This window comes from Schistocerca serialis, chromosome 1 (assembly GCF_023864345.2).
Source record: "Schistocerca serialis cubense isolate TAMUIC-IGC-003099 chromosome 1, iqSchSeri2.2, whole genome shotgun sequence".
NCBI classification, from domain to species: Eukaryota; Metazoa; Arthropoda; class Insecta; order Orthoptera; family Acrididae; genus Schistocerca; species Schistocerca serialis.
Window position 1 is genome coordinate 1,012,069,336 of NC_064638.1, and position 20,393 is coordinate 1,012,089,728.

The 20,393-nt window shown below is 43.2% G+C and overlaps 1 protein-coding gene across 1 annotated transcript in view; it reads left to right on the forward strand.

Moving 5' to 3' along the window:
- LOC126454983 (serine protease inhibitor dipetalogastin-like) overlaps positions 1–20,393 on the forward strand; it is a 289,557-nt gene that overhangs the window by 28,109 nt on the left and 241,055 nt on the right. The window lies entirely within an intron of this gene.

Sequence of the window (20,393 nt, forward strand, 5' to 3'; positions counted from 1 at the left end):
GGGCAGTGTGTCTAAGGCGTTCAGCCTGATCGGATTGCCTCCAAACACGTCTCCGACAATTGTCTGGTTGAAGGAATATGCGACACTCATCGGTGAAGAGAACTTGATGCCAATCGTGAGCGCTGCATTCGGCATGTTGTTGGGCCCATCTGTACCGCGCTGCACGGTGTCGTGGTTGCGAAGATGGACCTTGCCATGGACGTCGTGAGTGAAGTTGCGCATCACGCAGCCTATCGCCCCAGTAACACGACGTCCTGTAGCTGCACGAAAAGCATTATTCAACAAGGTGGCGTTACTGTCAGCGTTCCTCCGAGCCATAATCCGCAGGTGGCGGTCACCCATTGCAGTAGTAGCCCTTGGGCGGCCTGAGCGAGGCATGTCATCGACAGTTCCTGTCTCTCTGTATCTCCTCCATGTCTGAACAATATCGCTTTGGTTCACTCCTAGACGCCTGGACACTTCCCTTGTTGAGAGCCCTTCCTGGCCCAGAGTAAGAAATCAGACGCGATCGAACCGCGGTATGGACCGTCTAGGCATGGTTGAACTACAGACAACACGAGCCGTGTACCTCCTTCCTGGTTTAATGACTGGAACTGATCGGCTGTCGGATCCCCTCCGTCTAATAGGCGCTGGTCATGCATGGTTGTTTACGTCTTTGGACAGGTTTAGTGACATCTATGAACAGTCAAAAGGACTGTGATACAAAATCCACAGTCAATGTCTATCTTCAGGAGTTCTGGGAACCAGGGTGATGCAAAATTTTTTTTGATGTGTGTATAAAATCAGGAAATGTAAAAGGAGGTACCACCCTTGGAGTAAAATAGAAAGCTTTTTAGCGGACTGGAGCTGTTATACACCAATAAACGATTTTTTACTGCTGGTAATTGTCCATCAAAGGGAGGATATATGGTGGCGTAAAGTTCCTGATCATCAGACACCTCAGACGTTGGATAAATTTCCACATCCCTCTGCAGTGTCTCACGGAGTGAGGGCATGTGATATTATTGATGATGAGGCGTATGTGTACATATATTTGCGGACATTCATGAGGGATGTATTCGCCCTTACCGGTCAGGACGGCTTTAAGTCTGCTGGGGACTCTTTCAATAATGTGTTTTGAGTGTCTGTAGAAAAGTTGAAGCCCATTCTTCCTCAAGAGGCGCAACCAGAGAAGGTAGTGATGTTGGACACTGGGGTCTGTATTGAAGCTGACGTTGTAACTTGCCCCAGAGGTGTTCCATTGCCTTCAGATCGTGACTCCGAGCAGGCTAGTCCATTTAAGGAACGTTATTGTCCATGAATCATTGCCTCACAGATGTTTTATGACAGAGTGAATTTCCATGCTATATAATGTCACCGTCTCCAGTGTTTTCCTCTACTGTACACAATACACAACGCTGTATAATGTTTCCGTATCTCCCCATATTTAGCGTTTTATTAAGCGTAGCAGGGGGACCACACCCTAACCACAAAAAGCACCCTCATACCGTAACACAACCTCCACCGTACTTCACTGTTGGCACTAACCCAGATGGCAGGTAACAGTCTCCAGGCATTCGCGAAAAGAGAACCTTTGCTTCGGATTCTCACTGGTAAAGCGTGAATCATCACATTAAATCTCTCGTTTACAGTCATCGATTGTCCTCTAGCGTCGCACTTGACACCACTTCAAGTATTACTTAGCACTGACTACAGAATTATGTAGTATATGAGGATTGACTCGACCATTGTACCCCATTATTTTTAACTCCTTATGCACAGCCATTGTGCTAGCTGTAATATTAGTGACATTTTGGAGCTAGTGAGTGATTCCCTTCACCGTTGTCACTGAGTACCGTAACTCCTAAACACAACCAAAAATGAAACATATATCTATTCAGGAAAGTACATAAAAATTCGCTTGCTACCTTCCTCAGAGGCGGTCTCCACTCTTTACAAATGAACAATGTGGCTTGAATTCAAAGAAATAAAGCGACACCAGTTGAATTATTTATACCAGATAAATTAATAAACGACTGAGCTGATCCCCGATGATACACAAAACAGGTCAGAACACTGTTGCAGAAACAACGAAAAAAACATGCCAAATTTAAACGAACACAAAACCTCCAACACTGTTGATGTTTTACAGAAGCTGGAAATTAAGCGGAGACTTCAATACGAGATGCTTATGATAGTTTTCACAATGAAACTTTGTCTCAAAACTTGGCAGAAAATCCAAAGGAATTCTGGTCGTATGTAAAGTATGCTAGCGACAAGACACAATGTCTTCTCAGTGCGGTAGTTATAGGAGTCTATCAATGACAGTGCTGCTAAAGCAAAGTTACTAAACACAGCCTCCTGAAATTCCTTCACTAAAGAAGACGATGTAAATATTCCGGAATTCGAATCAAGATCAGCTGCCAACGTGAGTAACTTACAGATCGATATCCTCGGAGAAGTGAAGCAGTTAAAAATAAAATAATAAAAGCAAGTCTTCTGGTCCAGATTGTATACCATTTAGGTTCCTTTCAGAGTATGCTGATGTAATAGCTCCATACTTAACGGTGATATACACTGAAGAGCCATAACATTGTGTAGGGTCCCCGCGACTACGCAGAAGTGCCGCAATACAACGTGGAATGGACTCGACTAATGTCTGAAGTAATGCTCGTAGGAATTCACACCATGAATCCTGCAGGGCTGTCCATAAATCCGTAAGAGTACGAGAGAATGGAGATCTCTTCTGAACAGTATGTTGCAAGGTAACCCAGATATGCTCAATAATGTTCATATCTGGGGAGTTTGTTGGCCAGCAGAAGTGTTTAAACTCAGAAACGTGTTCCTGGAGTCACTCTGTAGCAAATTCTGGACGTGTGGGGAGTAGCATTGTCCTGCTGGCATTGCCAAAGTCCGTCGGAATACACAATGGACATGAATGGATGCTTACGTACGTGTCAGCTCTCAGAGTTGTATGTAAACGTATCAGGGGTCCCATATCACTGCACACGCCCCACATCATTACAGAGCCTCCATCAGCTTGAACAGTCCCCTGCTCACATGCAGGGTCCATAGATCCATGAGGTTGTCTCCATACCCGTACACATCCATCCACTCGATGCAATTTGAAACTCGTCAGACCAGGCAACATGTTTCCAGTCATCAACAGTCCAATGTCGGTGTTGACGGGCTCAGGTGAGGCGTAAAACTTTGTGTCGTGCAGTCATCAAGGGTACACGAGTAGGCCTTCGGCTCCGAAAGCCCATATCGATGATGATTCGTTGAATGGTTCGGATGCTGACACTTGTTGAAAGCCCAATACTGAAATCTGCAGCAATTTGCGGAAGCGTTACACTAATGTCACGTTGATCGATTCTCTGCAGTCGTCGTAGCTCTCGTTCTTACAGGGTCTTTTTCCGGCCGCAGCGATGTCGAAGATTTGTTGTTTCACCGTATTCCTGATACTCACGGTACACTCGTGAAATGGTCGTACGGGTAAATCCCAACTTCATCGCTTCCTCGGAGATGCTGCTTCCCATCGCTCGTGCGCCGACTATAACACCACATTCAATCTCTGTTAAATCTTGATAACATGCCATTGTAGCAGCAGTAACCAATCTAACAACTGCGCCAGACACTTGTTTTATATAAATGTTGCCGACCGCAGCGCCGATTCTGCCTGTTTACTTATATCTGTATTTGAATACGCATTCCTATACCAGTTTCTTTGGCGCTTCAGTGGACAACCGCTTGCTTGACGAAAGATCCTTACCCAAAGAGTGGAAAGTTACACAGGTTACACAAATATTCAAGAAAGGCAATAGGAGTAATCTTCTGTATTACAGGCCCATATCATTAACGCCGATACGCTGTAGGATTTTGGAACATATATTGTGTTCGAACATCGTGAATTACCTCTAAGAGAACGGTATATTGACACTTAGCTCTTTACTCACACGAAGTTTGAGTGCTATCGACAAGGGATTTCAAATTGATTCCGCATTTCCAGATTTCAAGAAAGATTTTGAAACTGTACCTCACAAGCGGCCTGTAATCAAAATGCATGTCTACGGAATATCATCTCAGTTATGTGACTGGATTGTGATTTCCTGTCAGAGAGGTCACAGGTCATAATAACTGACGGAAAGTCATAAACTGAAACAGAAATGATTTATGGCGTTCCCCATGGAGTGTTATAGGCTCTCTGTTGTTCCTTATTTACACAAACAATATAGGAGACAATGTGAACAACAGTCTTAGGTTGTTTGCTGATGTCGTTCACCGCCTAGTAAAGTCATCAGAAGATCAAAACCAACTGTAAAACAATTTAGAAAATTTATCTGTATGATGAGAAAATTGTCAGTTGACCCTAAATAAGGAAAAGTGTGGGGTCATCTACAGGAGTACTAAAAGGAATCAATTAAGCTTCTGTTACGCGATAAATAAATCAAATCTAAAGGCCGCAAATTCAATTAAATACATAGAAATTACAAATATGAATATCTTAAACTGGAAGGAGCACATAGAAAATGTTGTGGGGAAGGCGAACCAGAGAATGTGTTTTACTGGCAGAACACTTAGAAGATGCAACAGATTTATTATAGAAACTGCTCGCACTAGGCTTGTCCGTTCTCTTTTGCAGTACTGCTGCGTGATGTGGGATCCTTACCAGATAGGATCAACGGAAAACAAATGGCTCTGAGCACTATGCGACTTAACTTCTGAGGTCATCAGTCGCCTAGAACTTAGAACTAATTAAACCTAACTAACCTAAGGACATCACACACATCCATGCCCGAGGCAGGATTCGAACCTGCGACCGCAGCGGTCGCTCGGCTCCAGACTGTAGCGCCCAGAACCGCACAGCCACTGCGGCCTGCAACGGAATACAGCGATGAGGTTCAAAGAGGAGCAGAACGTTTTGTATTGTCTAGAAATAAGAGAGAGAAAGGCACGGATTTGGGGTGGACATCATTTTAAAAAAGGCGTTTCTCATTGAGGCAGGATTCTCTCACGAAATTTCTAACACCGACTCTCTCCTCCGAACGCGAAACTATTTTGTTCACGCCGACCTACACAGGGAGGAGTGATCATCATAATAAAATAAGGGAAATGAGAGCTCGCACGGGAAGATTTAAGTGTTTGTTTTTTCCGCGCACTGTTCCAGAGCGGAGTAACAGAATTATTGTGAAGGTGGTTCGAGGAGCCCTCTGCCAGATCCTTAAGTTTTATTGGCAGAGTTATCATGTAGATGTAGACGTAATCATGTCATTTCTTACAACCCATTTCCCTATGGTCGACGGCCCCTGTCCGTCAGTACAATCAGATCCCTGTCGACGGACCGGTCCGTTCTGTTATTACTGTTTCTCTACTGACGTCACAACACTCCTTGCCTCCATTTATACTGGCGGGTATGCCTGTCGTGATATCTAGTGGTCAATTTCGCATTACATTGGGTTTTCACTGTACTTTTGTTCAGACAGTCCATTAGGGAGGAGTAAGCTACATGCTGGAAAAGGGTTCTACCGGCCCCCTTCCAACACCATCATGAAACAGGACCTTGACACTACACAACAAACAAACACTCATACAGTCACCTACACGTGTCACACAACTCTCACACTTCACCAACGAACGGCGGTATTGTTCACGAAGGAAAGAAATACGATTGGTGAGTGAAACAAGCTCTAGTGGTGAATTTATCGTGGACTCGCATGCGGAAGGTGCGGTGCAAACTTCTGACCAGCTATGCTGATTTACAGTTTCTGTAATTTCGCTGCATCAGTTAAGTGTCAGTTCAGTCACAACAAATTCTTGCTCCCATTCTTCCACAAACGAGTTAGTTCTCTGTCTCCGACTACCTTGAAGTAAACGAAGAAAGGAATGTTACGTTTTAACGATCCGTCAACGACTTTGTCATCAGATTAGATTAGCTACACTTGAAACACAAAGACCTAGAACGAGCTCGGATTGTCAAGGATAAAGAGGCAAATTGTCCGCGTCTTTTTTAAAGAGAACATCCAGATGTTTGCCTTACGCGATTCGGGTAATTGGGAAGTTTCGCGTTCTTGAGCTTTCTCTTGCGCACCATTCGCAAGGGGGACAGTAAATGTTGGGGGGGGGGGGGGGGGGAATGGCAGTGGTACACGAAATACAACCCACAAACCGTTACACACCGTACAGGGGCTCGCGGAGTCTATATTTTGATACAGGAGAGACGTTGGAAAGCTAAACCATGATGATTGGAAGAGTATTTGAGAGCCATTCATCACGAATGTGAATGCATTGCTTTAACCACTGGACCTATGTCGAGACGGAGGACACTGTCTTTTCCTTCTTGTTCATTGTTGTTCATTGTACACAAGTTAATACCAGTAGTCTCAACATTCCTTATGCAGAGAACGAAAAAAATGTAGTGATGTGGATCGTGATACGCGTTTACTGAAATACGATCTCGGGTTTATCTGGCTAATGATTAAACCAAAATGTGTATTACTCATGTTTACAGATCTGAATGGAATTACGTGAAGAAGAAAATGGTATGTGCTCTTGGCGGAAATAACGAATCTTTGACCTATGTAACAACTGGAAGTAATATAGCCTAGCTCTATCAGTAATTTTAGTGTTCTAGAACCGCAAGAGATGACATTATCCCAGTTACTTGATCGGTTTTCATGTACGTTGAACGGCAGTCAGCAGATACCACGTGGGGCTTTCTATACTTCCTGGACCCTAATTGAGGCAATAATGAAAACTGAACGATCGTCCCATTACACACAGGCAACAGGAACGAGAAAAAAAAGAAAGGAAGCGTCGTTCCGCGGTGTTGACGGGGGAGGGGGGGGGGGGGGGAAGAGTGAAGAGGGGATGGGTTCAACCACCTAATCAGAAACGGTTTTCTTCATCCACGCACAATGACCCTTTTCATTGCTGTGTGTGAGACATTTTTCAGCTGAGTAGGTGTGCATAATGTGGTGTCATGTTAACGTTGTGTGACGATGAGAAACGGAACAGGATCAGACCCGGTGCTGGCACATAGCCTACTCTTCTGGAATATAATCGATGACTTCGTAAGGTCAAAAATCTTCATGCTGCGGACTGTTAGTATTGCGGCCGGAAAGGGAAGGAGGCGTCATAAGGTTCTGACCAAAGCACTCGTGCCCATCTCTGTTTCTATATTCCAAACTCCTCCACGGTATCTGACACAGCTGAAACAGCTGTATCAGATACCATGGAGAAGTTTGGAATATATAACGGAGATGGGCACGAGTGCTTTGCTCAGGAACCTTACGACGCCCCCTCTCCTTCCCTTTCCGGCCGCAATACTAACAGTGAAAATTTTTTCCACAGTCAGGTTTAGAACTGGCTACATCAGAGTCGAGCGCCGCCGCACAGGCGTTCACTAGCCACTGTGTTGGTTTCCTTTGCTTTGTCGACTCTAGAAAACAGAGTTGTTGCGATGTCGATTCTTCTGTACTCTGCTTAACTCTGGTTGTTTCTGCAAGACAATTGATATTTTGTCTTTGAACTATAAGGGGTGGTCAAATGAAAACGAGGCAGATATAAAAATGTTAAGTATATTGATTATTATTTCAAAAGTAATCACCATAATTGTTAATACATTTATCCCACTGTGAGATAAGACGATCACTGTCTTTATGGAAAAATGTTTGCGGCTGCCTATGGCAACATGATTGTACGCAGGCGTGCACCTCTTCGTCCGAAGCATCAGGACTGTACGGAGGAAGTGTAAGGATTTCCCAGCGAAACTTCTGCAATTTAGTCGCAAAAATAAGCACGCCAGTTGCGGGAAAGTCATGATGACCTTCTATTTGACTGCAAGGACCTGCTGCTCATTGACGTTTTTGAACATGGCCGCAAAATTAACGCACAGAAGTACGTAGACACTTTGCAAAAACTGAAGGGCCCCACCAATTCCAAACGCCAGGATGGCGTCATTCTGTTGCAAAGTAACGCCAGCCTAAAGGTTGCCAAGGTTGTTTCGAGCACGCCGCATAGGTTTCGCAGGGAAGCCCGTTCTTGTCCCCCTTACAGTCCCGATCTCTCCCTACACATCTACTTAGTCTTCTTCTGGTAATGGAGGGTGTGAAAGCCACGGTCGGATGGAGAGGGTGCTCCTCCCGTCACGTGTGTTCCGGGGACTTCCAGCAGCTTTCTGTGTTGGACTACTTTTCCACTTTCACTCTTTTATCCCTCTCGCACCTCTTCTTGCTTATGTCTCTTGTTTCCTCGGATACGGTCCAGTTCATTGTGATTTGTCTTCTATGGGGACTATACCCCCCTTGTCACAAAAAGGACTGAGGGACAAATTACCTCGTAGTCTAGTGCCTTTAACCCCATAAATCTATCGATTTCTTCTGTAATGCCAGCGTACTGAATACAATTTCTTCCACAAGAACACCTAATACTGAGGTTTCTTGCGGCATCCTTCATATGATGTCCTGTTGCCGAGACACTTGCAGGACTCTGCTGCTTCGCCATGAGCACGGTCGTTGTGCAACAAATAATATAACAATGTAATAACAATACAGCAGTCTGGGACATTGGTTTCAAACAGCTTCAATGTTCAAATACACTATGTGATGAACTGTATCCGGACACTTGACTGAAAATGACTTAGGAGTTCGTGGCGCCCTCCATCGGTAATGCTGTGTGTTGGCACACCATTAGCCTTGATGACAGCTTCCACTCTCGCAGGCATTCGTTCACTCACGTGCTGGAAGGTTCCTTGGGGAATGGCAGCCCATTCTTCACGGAGTGCTGTACTGAGGAGAGGTATCGATGTCGGTCGGTGAGGTCTGGCACGAAGTCGGCGTTCCAAAACATCCCAAAGTGTTGTATAGGATTCAGATCAGGACTCTGTGCAGGTCAGTCCATTACGGGGATGTTATTGTCGTGTAACCATTCTGCAACAGGCCGTGTATTATGAACAGGTACACGATCGTGTTGAAAGACGCAGTTACCATCCGCGAATTGCTCTTCAACAGTGGGAAGCAAGAAGAAGTGTTGTGATAGTGCCACGCAAAAAAACGAGGGGTGCAAGCCACCTCCATGAAATATACGACCACACCATAACACCATCGCCTCCGAATTTTATTTTTGGCGCTACACACGCTGGCAGATGACGTCCACCGGGCATTCGCCATACCCACACCCTGACATCGGATCGACACGTTTTGTAACGCGACTCGTCACTCCGCAGAACGTTTTCCCACTGTTCAATCGTCCTTGTTTACGCTCCTTCACCAAGTGAGGCGTCGATTTGCATTTACCGGCGTGATGTGTGGCTTATGAGCAGCCAATTCACCATGAAATCCAAGTTTTCTCACCTCCCGCCTAACTGTCATAGTACTTACAGTGGATCCTGATGTAGTTTGGAATTCCTGTGTGATGGTCAGGATAGTCTGCCTCTTACACATTATGGCCCTCTTCAACAGTCGGCGGTCTCTGTCAGTCAACATACGAGGTCGGCCTGTACGCTTTTGTGCTGTACGTGTCCCTTCACGTTCCCACTTCACCATCACATCGGAAACAATGGACTAGGGCTGTTTAGGAGAGTGAAAATCTCGCGTACTGATGTATGACACAAGTGACACCCAATCACCTGATCACGTTCGAAGTCCGTGAGTCCCGCGGAGCGTCCCATTCTGCTCTCTTGACTATGTCTAATAACCACTGAGGTCGCTGGTGCGGAGTACATGGCAATAGGTGGCAGCACAATGCACCTAATGTGAGAAACCTATGTTTTTGGGGGTACCCCGATACTTTTGATCACGTAGTGTAACTTACGGTAATGCAGCCGGGTGACATCGTCGACAACCACCGATATTTCGACAGGAGCGCACCCTGCCATTTTCAAAACAAAACTGCAGCAAGTAAGCGCTATGCAAGCGAATTTAAAACTTCTATTTTCACGGAAACTCCGTAAAGGCAAAATTTTCTCTCTCTCTCTCTCTCTCTCTCTCTCTCTCTCTCTCTCTCTCTCTCTCACACACACACACACACACACACACACACACACACACACTTACTGTAAATGCTAACGCCACCACAAACCAAATATGACCGACGTTAGAAATTATTTATAGCCAAATTAATAATCAAGGGGTGAGGTAGGTTAAAAACTCTGTCCCTCTGCGTTATATTTACGTAGCTTCTGGGAAAACCGAGGTTTTAAATTTCCTTGTACAGCTCTTATTTGCTGCAGTTTTGCCTTGAAAATGGCAGGGTGTGCTCCAGCGAAGTGTAACCGGTTGTAGATGACGTCGCACGGTCGCATTCCCATTTGGACAACAATACAGCAGTATAATATGTCCTTCAGTATAAAATGTCCTTGGTTAAGATTCTAAGCTCGCATTCGGGAGAAAATACTTCAAAGCCCCATTCGACCATCGATATTTGAGTTCTCCGGTGTCGCTTTAAATCATTTAACACGAATGACAGGATGGTTTCTCAAAAGTTCTTACCTATATTTGCTTATTGTGTTGTTCTGTCAATTATGATAACAGAAGTATAATGTATATTAAAAGAAAAAAATTGACTAAACAGTAAACAAGCTTTAAAAAATAAGAGTACATCATTGACAAACTACCACCTTAATATGGAAACAAGTATGAAATCCATCACGATGATTTCATAAACTTAGGCTGCTGTTGTGAATCTCGAGCTATCAAAAGAAGGAATAGAAGCAATAGGAATGTGAATAAATGGGAGACTCTCGAAAGTATCCCTACGAGCAATCATTTTAAGAAATTAACGAGAAAAGAATAGTTAACACTGTACCAAAACACATGGTCTGACAAGTCCATTGAAAACATTCTCGAAGAAAAAACCCGAGGAAAAAACTCTAGAGGTCCAGAACTACTATGCTGAAATGTGCGGTCAGTGGTAAGAACTGCAACAATCACAATGATATAAATAATGTTAGTGAAGAACAGCTGCAATGAACGAATGAAGATGATATTTATCCGAACTGAGAATATGTTTGCATCCAACGTGCTCATCATCGACTGGCCGTAAAACTCTGATCTTCATTTATTTCTTTTTTGGTTAAGAACGTACGTTTATCAGGAAAGCAGTGATCTGGCCCATGAGTTCTTCCACGCGACGCTTTTCACATCCCTCCAGAATGTTGACAGCAGCGTCTGCATATGCTCAAGTTACACGTGATAGTACGAGGTGTTTTGTTGAGAAAACGAGGAGGAGGAACTTAGATATTTTACTGTAAAATACTAGTAAATCAGGGGACTGATGACCTCAGAAGTGAAGTCCCGTAGTGCTCAGAGCCATTTGAACCATTTGAACTAGTAAGTCTGGCTGAACATAACTTGTCTTGAAAACAGCACACACTTTGATGTCTTGCAACGATCCTATTACATATTGTATTGTGTATTTTCCTTATTCTGATCTGAAAACTGAGTCACCTTACAGACATCTAGCAACATAAAGATGTGGGGCCCAAAAGTTCCATTTACACTGTAAAATATCTGAAACAAAAAGGCAAGTTGTTAGAAAAACTGGGAATCGAACTCCGAATTTTTTGACGCTGTTTTAAGCCGCACCATGAAACCTTAGGGCCGAAATATCCATGTGGAGTCTGAGTGTGTGCTCTTACCCAGTTTTAGTGAAAACTTCAGTTACGAATGTCTATAATTAGCATTCGTAAGTGAGGTTAATTAAACAATACTGGCGGAGTTCTTCCGGGGACGCAAGTGTATTTAACGAGCGTTTACGTAACTCCACTTCTAGGGATTTGGTCTATCAATACAACTGGAAGGGTGTTTAATTTTACTTGTGCAGGCTCTGTAAAGCGCTGCGTACTTCGTCAATCTGATCACATAACATCAAAGACGTTATTTAACAGTGTGAAACGGATGAAGGAAACCTCATTTAGCAATATCGTAAAAATGTTGAATATTACTGAGCACACGTTTTAGGGTTTCTCAAAATTTTGATTCGAATATTTTGAGTCAAAAGTGGCAATGCTTTAATTTTAGAGTTATTTTGTGAAGTAGCAATGGCACTCTTATGCAGCATGTATTTGTTTTTCTTTTGCTGCGTCTGGATTCACCTGCTCGACTGTAACGATATTAGTTTTTGTAAATTGTTGACTATTTCAATCGGAAAGCGCAGGTGTAATCAACACTATAATCATCGAAACAGCGCGGCTGCTTTAGAGGGCACACGAGATAAAATAGTATGTTAAGGAGAAAATATGTGGGCTTTTGATTTAGTTCAGATAAACCAGTATTAATTTCTATGAGCAGACCAGCTAATGGAGTTCCAGTAAAATTAATCGGTCAACTGGAATATTGTAAACTCCGGTCTTGTGTGGAAATTACCGTTTGTAGCAGCGAAGGAGGGCTTCGCCCGTCGTAAAATAGACGTATATCAGACCCTCTAGTAATGGTTAATCAATCTTAACTCCATTTACAGATAATGAGAACTGCTGAGTTAAGCGGTTCTGAAAATTGTATGACGGCTAGAAACAATCTGTATTAATAAGCGACTCTCTCGGTGGTTAGAGTTGCCTGTTGCCTATCTGACACCCTCCAGGGGCAAACAAAATTTGATTTACAGTACTTAGCATAATTATTGAGCGAATTTAAAAATTTAAAATGTTGTCATAATCTGCTCATTAAGATCCTATTTTAAAAGTTCAACACAATAAGGCAAGTATTAGTTTTAGAAACCGTGTTTGTCTTGAGCCAGCGTTATTGGCGACGAGCAAATATCAATACTTCATTCATTCAGTATTTGAGAATGAGATCACTTAGCGACTTCCACCAAACTTTACACATAAATTTAAAATTTTATGAAATTTTTTTATCTCTGATATTCCCCACAAAATGACGAAAGGAAGAACGTTTATCGCTCATTACATTTTCACTATTTATGCAGTAAAACTTTAGCAGCTAGGAATGGCGTTTTAATTTATTGTTTCTTCACTGCCTACTCTATCAGTAACACAGTTTTCAGACAGTATCCACATATACCCTGAATGTATTTGCAAAATTACATCATTGTCATACACATAGTTTAACAGGAGTGACGTCACAGACATGTAGCTGTATGAGAAGTGCATGAAACACAAGCTTGTGTTTAAAATGGCGGGCAGTAAATTTTCAACATCAGGACGACATTTTAATGTCTTTCTTCTTTGCTACTAATTTTGCTCGCAACATACTTTGCAGAAGATATCCACATATATCACTCACTGTATGTACCTGCAAATTATATCATTATGATAATTATATCATTAACCGCGACACCGCAGACCAACATCAGTGACTGCAGTAGCTCCAGACTTGATGGCAAAAGTGCTGGACTAGTTTGACTGTCGTCTGGATGTCTGTCGTGAACCTGGTGGAGTGCACGTTCAACGTTTGCAAGAGATAAATGAAAACTTTGATTCTACATGTAGTTGCAGACGGTACCCTAAGCTGCTTTATACATTAATGTAAAGGATACAATCATGTAAAATCAGATGGTCATTTTTTTAATAATATTTTTGTGCTTCTACGTGTAAGTTAAATTGCATCCCAAGTTTCCATCTTTAGTCACGTACAACATATAGTCACGTGACATAGGATTAATCTTTTAGAAACACGCTAATTGTAAATGAGCATATGTAGAAGCTGAGTGTCTGATAAGTACCCAACCACCGACTGTTGCCTGTAGAAAAAGCATGCTAGAGGTTGCATACTCTGAGACCATGTTGGGAAAAAGGGTAGCATAATCTGAAGACGCACGGCGCCATTTTACAGCTGTGTACGAAAACAGGATCAAACAATGCACCCTGCATGCAAGAAATGCTGCATTGGACGCTTGAAGCACGTAAATAGTTGCGACCCACGTTGGTGGGCGTCAATATCAGGATATAATTAAGTCGAAAACCATGAAGAAATATATTTTGCTTTATCACGCGGACGTAGTTCAGGCAGGTCGAGCAGGTTTTCGTGAGTGATTTTTGCAAAAGATGAAACGGGTGTATTCTTCTCTCACTAGTGAACGACACGTGAACACTTCGTTGATTGACTGCATCCCGCAAGTGAAGTGTGCAGGAGCTGGACGAAAATGTGGAAACACCGCGAGAAATGCACGCTTGAACACAAGTGCAGCTGCTAGCCAAGCCTGCATGTTGAGCTGTGCAATGCCCTCAATACCTTGCAAGTGTCAGTTGTGAGAACGGTGTTCAGTGTCGTTGTGGGTACATTACGTCAGAGCTAAATGAAGTCAAACGTGGGCAAATTGTTGGTGCTCCTACGGTGGACGCTTCTGTAACCAAGGTAGCCCACGTTGAGGCCTTATATCGCTCCTGTCTAGGCCTGTGTATTGGGGGAATGACTCATGCGTGCACAGTGACAGATGGACTGAAGTGGGTTCAATCAAGTACGTAGTTCTACTTTTCATCCACCAGAGTTCAGTAGTGCATAGAGACATTCAAGAAACAGGTCAAGACAATGTTCAAATAACTTACGGGTTTGCTGCCGGGTAACGTCGTCGGCAGTTGTGCCTTCAGAATAGCAGGGTGTGCTTGCTGCTGTCGAAGTGTCGGCGGTTGTCGACGACGTCACCCAGCAGCAAACCCGTAAGTTATTTAAACATTCAATTCGCTGGGAAAAGTTAAGTTCTCACGGGTCAAGAGAATGTTTTTGTGAATTGCTCTTTTTTTTGTTTCTTGAAGGCTTTTTTTGTTTATTTATGTTTGTACAGTTTTGTATATACTTTTATTAGCGTGAATGATGCTGAATGTGGTCTACAGTAAATACGTAGGCCTAAATCATTGTTGTACTGATAAACGCTGTACGAACTAGCGTGAGAAACTTATAAGACAGTGTGAATGCAAACGACGGGGAATTTTGTATCATAACATGTTATTTAAGCTTATCGCAACAGAAAAGCTAATTCGAGTGAAATGATAATAGTTAATAAACTAAAGTATAAACAAAATATCAGAATGTTAAATATTTATTTCAGGAAGAAGTACAGTTCGAAACTGTGTTTCTTGGTGATTGGTTAGTCACGAGAAGCGCGGACTTACGCGCGAGAATAATCTTTTTCTATTGGCGTTAAATAAAACAGAAAATCAGAACGGAGTATTCTTCGTGCGTCGTTTCTCTTGGAGATATAGAATGCTTACAGCGGTCTAAGTAGTCGGAGCCCAGCCTTTCAATGGTAAGGTCGTGTGTAGTATGAGGTCCGAAGGAAGTTGTAATTTGCCTGTTTCAGTTGTGCTACATGTTTGAAAAGTGTTTTAAAGTGAAGGCATATTTATTCCGATGTGTATTTTTTAGCAAGTATGGAATTTTAAAGGAATTTTGTTTACGAGAAAAGACAGTAATTCCGCATAGTATATTCAGCAGACCCTTGACTAAAAAATTGAGTGCGTTAGGCACCGATAAACTTAATAGTATGGCTAGCATTTTCATTTAAGGACAATCTGTGCTTAGTAGCTGTTCAGATTGCGGGAAATACGTTACCATAAACTTTCTAGCGCGAATGAAAGGGTTTTTGAATGACTGTGTTAAGATTAGCACGGGCTTGGCAGTGAACGTGTACATTATCAAGTTTCAGAATATGACAAAGTTTTGCCAGTATTTCCACCTTTCATTCAAAATTAAGACCTTTTCCCGATTCTTGGAACAGTTACGTTGTATGCAGCCTGGTGCGAGTTGCAGTACGGTAGGTTTCTGCTCGGCTTTCCTACCAGCGATCTGCTGCAATGAGTTCACTGGTAGGTGCAGGTAATGGACGAAAGGAACCGCGCCGACGCATCGTGTTTGGCTGTTCAAGAGGCACCGTATCGAGGATTTATACCTAGTGCAGGGAAAGCGGAAAAACATCATCTGCCACTCACAGCGCGGACGAAAGCTTAACTTGAGTGATCGTGACTGACGGTCAATGGGACTGGACTGTGCCGAAAAATAAGAGAACGACGGCTGCAAAAATCACTGCAGAAGTGAATGTCAGCACCAAAACAACTCGAATAGAGTTCCATAAGCACGGAATTGCAGATGCAGATGGAATTCCAAAACCCCCGTCAGTGATACAAACTCCCGTAAGAGGGAAATGTGGCGCCGAAACTATAAGATCTGGCCTGTGGAGCAAGGGAAGATAGTCATTTGGTCAGATGAGACTTGTTTCACTCTGTTTCCAATTTCTGGCTTTTACGTCTCAAGAGTGGAACTTGGCGAGTTCAAAGATTTCTGCAGCAGTATCGTGGTAGTCCGTGGTACCCTCTACAAGGTAACTGGCAAGAATTGTGTGGCAGTTTTGACTGATTAGGTCCTTCCCATGGTACAATGTTTGTTCCCCAATGGTCACGCTGTGTTCCAAGACGACAGGGCGCCTGTTCACACAGTCTGCATCATATCAGACTGGTTTTTTGAGGACAAGGAGGAATTCTCACATATCACCTGGACACCACAGTCACCAGGTCTCAGTGTTATTGAGTGTTTGCGGTGTACTTTGGAGAGAGGAGTGCGTGGTTGCCTTGCGCCTTCAGCGTCGCCGCGTGGTCTCAGGCTCCTTGCGCGGCACCCCCCGTCGGAGTGATTAAGTATTGTGTAAGCCTAGGGACCGATGACCTCAGCAGTATGGTCCCATAGGAACTTAACACCACCATCTTAAGTATCGTTACCAGTACTTGGCGCCATTGTGCAGGAAATATTATATAAGGTTCTCTTTGAAATCTTACAGCGCCTGTACTTCTTGATTCTGAGGTGACTGGAAGCTGTTTTGAATGCCGAAAGTTTTCTTACACCGTTTTAGGCATCTGTTGTGTTTTTGATGTTTCCATATTTTCGTTCACCCACTGTATATTCAGCAAGACAAAGCATCTCCTCAAGTCCAGGTTGTGTTAGAGTGATTTGAAGAACATTCTACGTACATGAAGGTGCGGTCATGCCACTTTAATCATACTGGGCATTTATGGGAAGCCATGGCGCTAGATATGCACACCTCTGACAAATTGTCATTGTTATCAAATCAAAATGAGTTCTGCACGCTAAAAGTTATTTATAACCAATTACTCGTTAACGTTTAACGCGTATTACCCTGGTTATAAAACCAAGGTAAGTCGAGAAGAACCACAAAAGTAGTTGTTACTCATTTACTTATGTGATGGATTTGATAAAACCTGGCCGAAGTGTAGAGAATATGACACGTGCCACTGCAAACTGTCGTTCACGTGAAAAGTGGTGAAAAGTGCATAAGTTTACATTTGATACCACCTTCCTGACGCATTTTGCTTATAGAACTCCATTGTTTCCGGTGACTGCAGCAAACGTAGGCTTTAGTTGGTACGTGGCGCGTTAGGTCAACCCTCACTTGAACACTTCTACAGAAACTAGCACAGTCTTTAAGCTACACGATGACAGTTGTGTAAACTGTGCTCGATCCGTCTCCAGTCTGCCAATGATTCTGTATCGCTGTCTGTTGTACAAACGATGGCACTTCGCCATTAGACGAAACCCATCCACCTTAAATACACCACCCATCTCTCTTCTCTCAAATATGCATTCGCTATGCCAAAATGACACATTCTGATTAGCGGCGTCAATGGTTTGCGTGATGTAGTTTTGTACAATGCATCTTTTTCACCAACTGCTTTATGTTTTGCAGGTTATTGATGTTTTGGTAATTTATCCCAGATTTGGCGAAACCGTAGCATGTTGACTCAATTTTCCTTAACTACTTAAAAACTTTGGCAGTCCTTCCGAGGCGGTCAATTAGTGCTCGTTTAGCTTCGCTCTCTTTCTATTCAGCGAGTTGCTAACATTCTCCACCGCACTCATTCGAGTTGACAAACCTAAGAAGTTCACTTCCCTTCGGCATTATATCCTAAACTGGACAATAGCGGAAAATAAACAATAATTATAGCAGATGACGAAAATTATGTCATTTAAGACACGAAATTCAGCTTCTGACGAGAACTGTATTGTTGGCCCTAATTCAGATAAAGTGAAAGCCGTCGGCGCACGGACCGTGTTATCGAACGTCAACGTTGAGAGTGCTAAATTCAACGTGCTGCTGAACGCTCAGAAACGACGCGACTTGTGCACACGGTACGGGGGCCCCAACGCGATATACTCGATCACAACGCACTCCAGTGGCAGTTGCGTGGTGTTTCTAGTTCCTAAATCACACTGTTTACTTAAACGGGCGCGCGTAAAATTCCCACATTAGCTCTATTAAAACACAAATTTCCTCCATTGTGCATATGCTAGTCACGTTGTTCTATATGTAATATACACAAATAAAAACTTCAATATCTATGTATAAGTTTTAAGACGAAAAGTAAAGCACCATGTCCAATCAATAAGGACACAGGCTTGTAAAACTTCCTTTACAAACAGTGCGATACAAATTTGCAAGGTCCTGCTTACTTGATCACTGTTCCTACCCAGATGCAGAATCTTTGCAACACGAAACTTAAAAGACAAAGGAGCAAAATCTCTTTATACAAGCACCGCAAGCTGTCCTATAGATTGAGCCAATCGAACGAACTCATTCATGAAAAAAAGGTGAAATTATTTTTACATAACACCAAATATTATAGTATATACTTACATTAAACTAATAATAAAGCACCAGAACCTACTAAAAACGCTAATGTTAGGAAAAGAATTGAGTGTAACGAGACGCGAACCAACGGCATAGCACGTGTTTCGTTGGAATTTGTAAGGCTGTTCACTACGCTACACCGACGACAAAACTTGGAGTAATCAACTACACACTACACTAAACCGACATATTTTGGATAGCCAAAATTAGTATGTTTCCACTTCTTAAAACTTTAATCGTAGCTATGTTACTAATTGAAAATTAATTATAACAAATTGTACCAAGAAGAATGAGTTTTTGGTGGATCCTCAGTGTGTCGTTGCCTTCAAATGGCATAATTTCATAATACGCAAGTTATAATAATTCTTTTGCCACGAATATAATGTTCCTCATTATTTTATTGCAACGAATCACACAGTTAACAACGGGTTTTCGAGTGATTCTCAATCTGCTGCTGCTCAGAAACGGCATATATATACGTATAGGCCTGAACTGAATGCCAATATGGCGCCTCACAACTTTGTGCTGAAGGGAAATGCTGTGCATGTGAAGTAGGTGGCTTTGTGCTATCTCATTGGTCAACGCTCCGACGCGCGCTCAGAATATCTGACATGCTAGAAATTGCTCTGCGCTTTCGGAAAGACACCCGAACGTGCTATTCCACTCTATGACGTCAAAAACGCGGCAATCTCAACGCTCAACGTTCGGATGCACGGTCCGTGTGCCGACGGCTGAATGCCGCAGTGATTGCCACGCAGATACCACGGCGGAATTCTTGTCTCGACCTTGCTTTGCCCTTTCATCTCTCATGGCGCCATCTTTTGACAGCATTTGAACTCACATTCTCATCTGCCAGACATTCGTGTCACCTCGCATTAAACTAATGGCAGCTCAGAGTGGTCACTGATCTGGAGTCCAGCAACGCGGCCACGCAGAACCAGTAGAAACTCTGGGTCCGGCCGCTGGCCCCCGTTAGTCGCAGACAATGGCCCACGCGGTCACGCGGCAGCTAGCACGCACCGCGCTTGGCACCGTTCCCCACCTGCCCTCACAGTCCACTGCACCTGAAAGCCTGCAAAGCCCATGCCTCTCTGACTGCCTACGTACCGTTCATAGCAAAGCTCCAGCACAAAAGAACAACGATTTACTGTAGATTGTACTTTAAAAGTCCTTATAGCCAAGAACTTCCACGTGATAACATTATCACTCCATGAACGCAATTGCCGAAACCAGTTTACAATGCAGCCGACTTCTCTCATACTAACTTGTTGTTTAATAGTGGTAACTATAAGAAAACACCCTTTACAGGTCGACTCGCTTGGTTACCAGTGATACGATAGATTAAACGTGACGCTGTAGCGATTGTTAATCGTAGGGACGTAAAACAGTCTTACTGTGATCGAGGGAATCGGCACGTCTGCGGTGACTGCGTTAAAGACTGGTAAATGATTTCTCAGCTCTTTCCTGTCAGACAGACAGAGACAGTCACTCACCTAACGATCTTCTATCCTTTGACTGCGGATACATCGGTATTCTTCTCCAACTTGCAGAGGGGTTGGTTGTCTAAACTTTGACAGAGTTAATAGAAATAGAAGTCAGTTAAATGTTTTTTGAAACGATAATCTGAAAACAAGAGGGCATGCAAGTAATGCAACACATGTTTCTCTCAAAGAAAGTTGGTCTTATTCAGGATTCTACAGAACTGCAAGGTTCGCAGGAGAGCTTCTGTAAAGTTTGGCAGGTAGGAGACGAGGTACTGGCAGAAGTAAAGCTGTGGGTACCGGGCGTGAGTCGTGCTTCGGTAGCTCAGTTGGTAGAGCACTTGC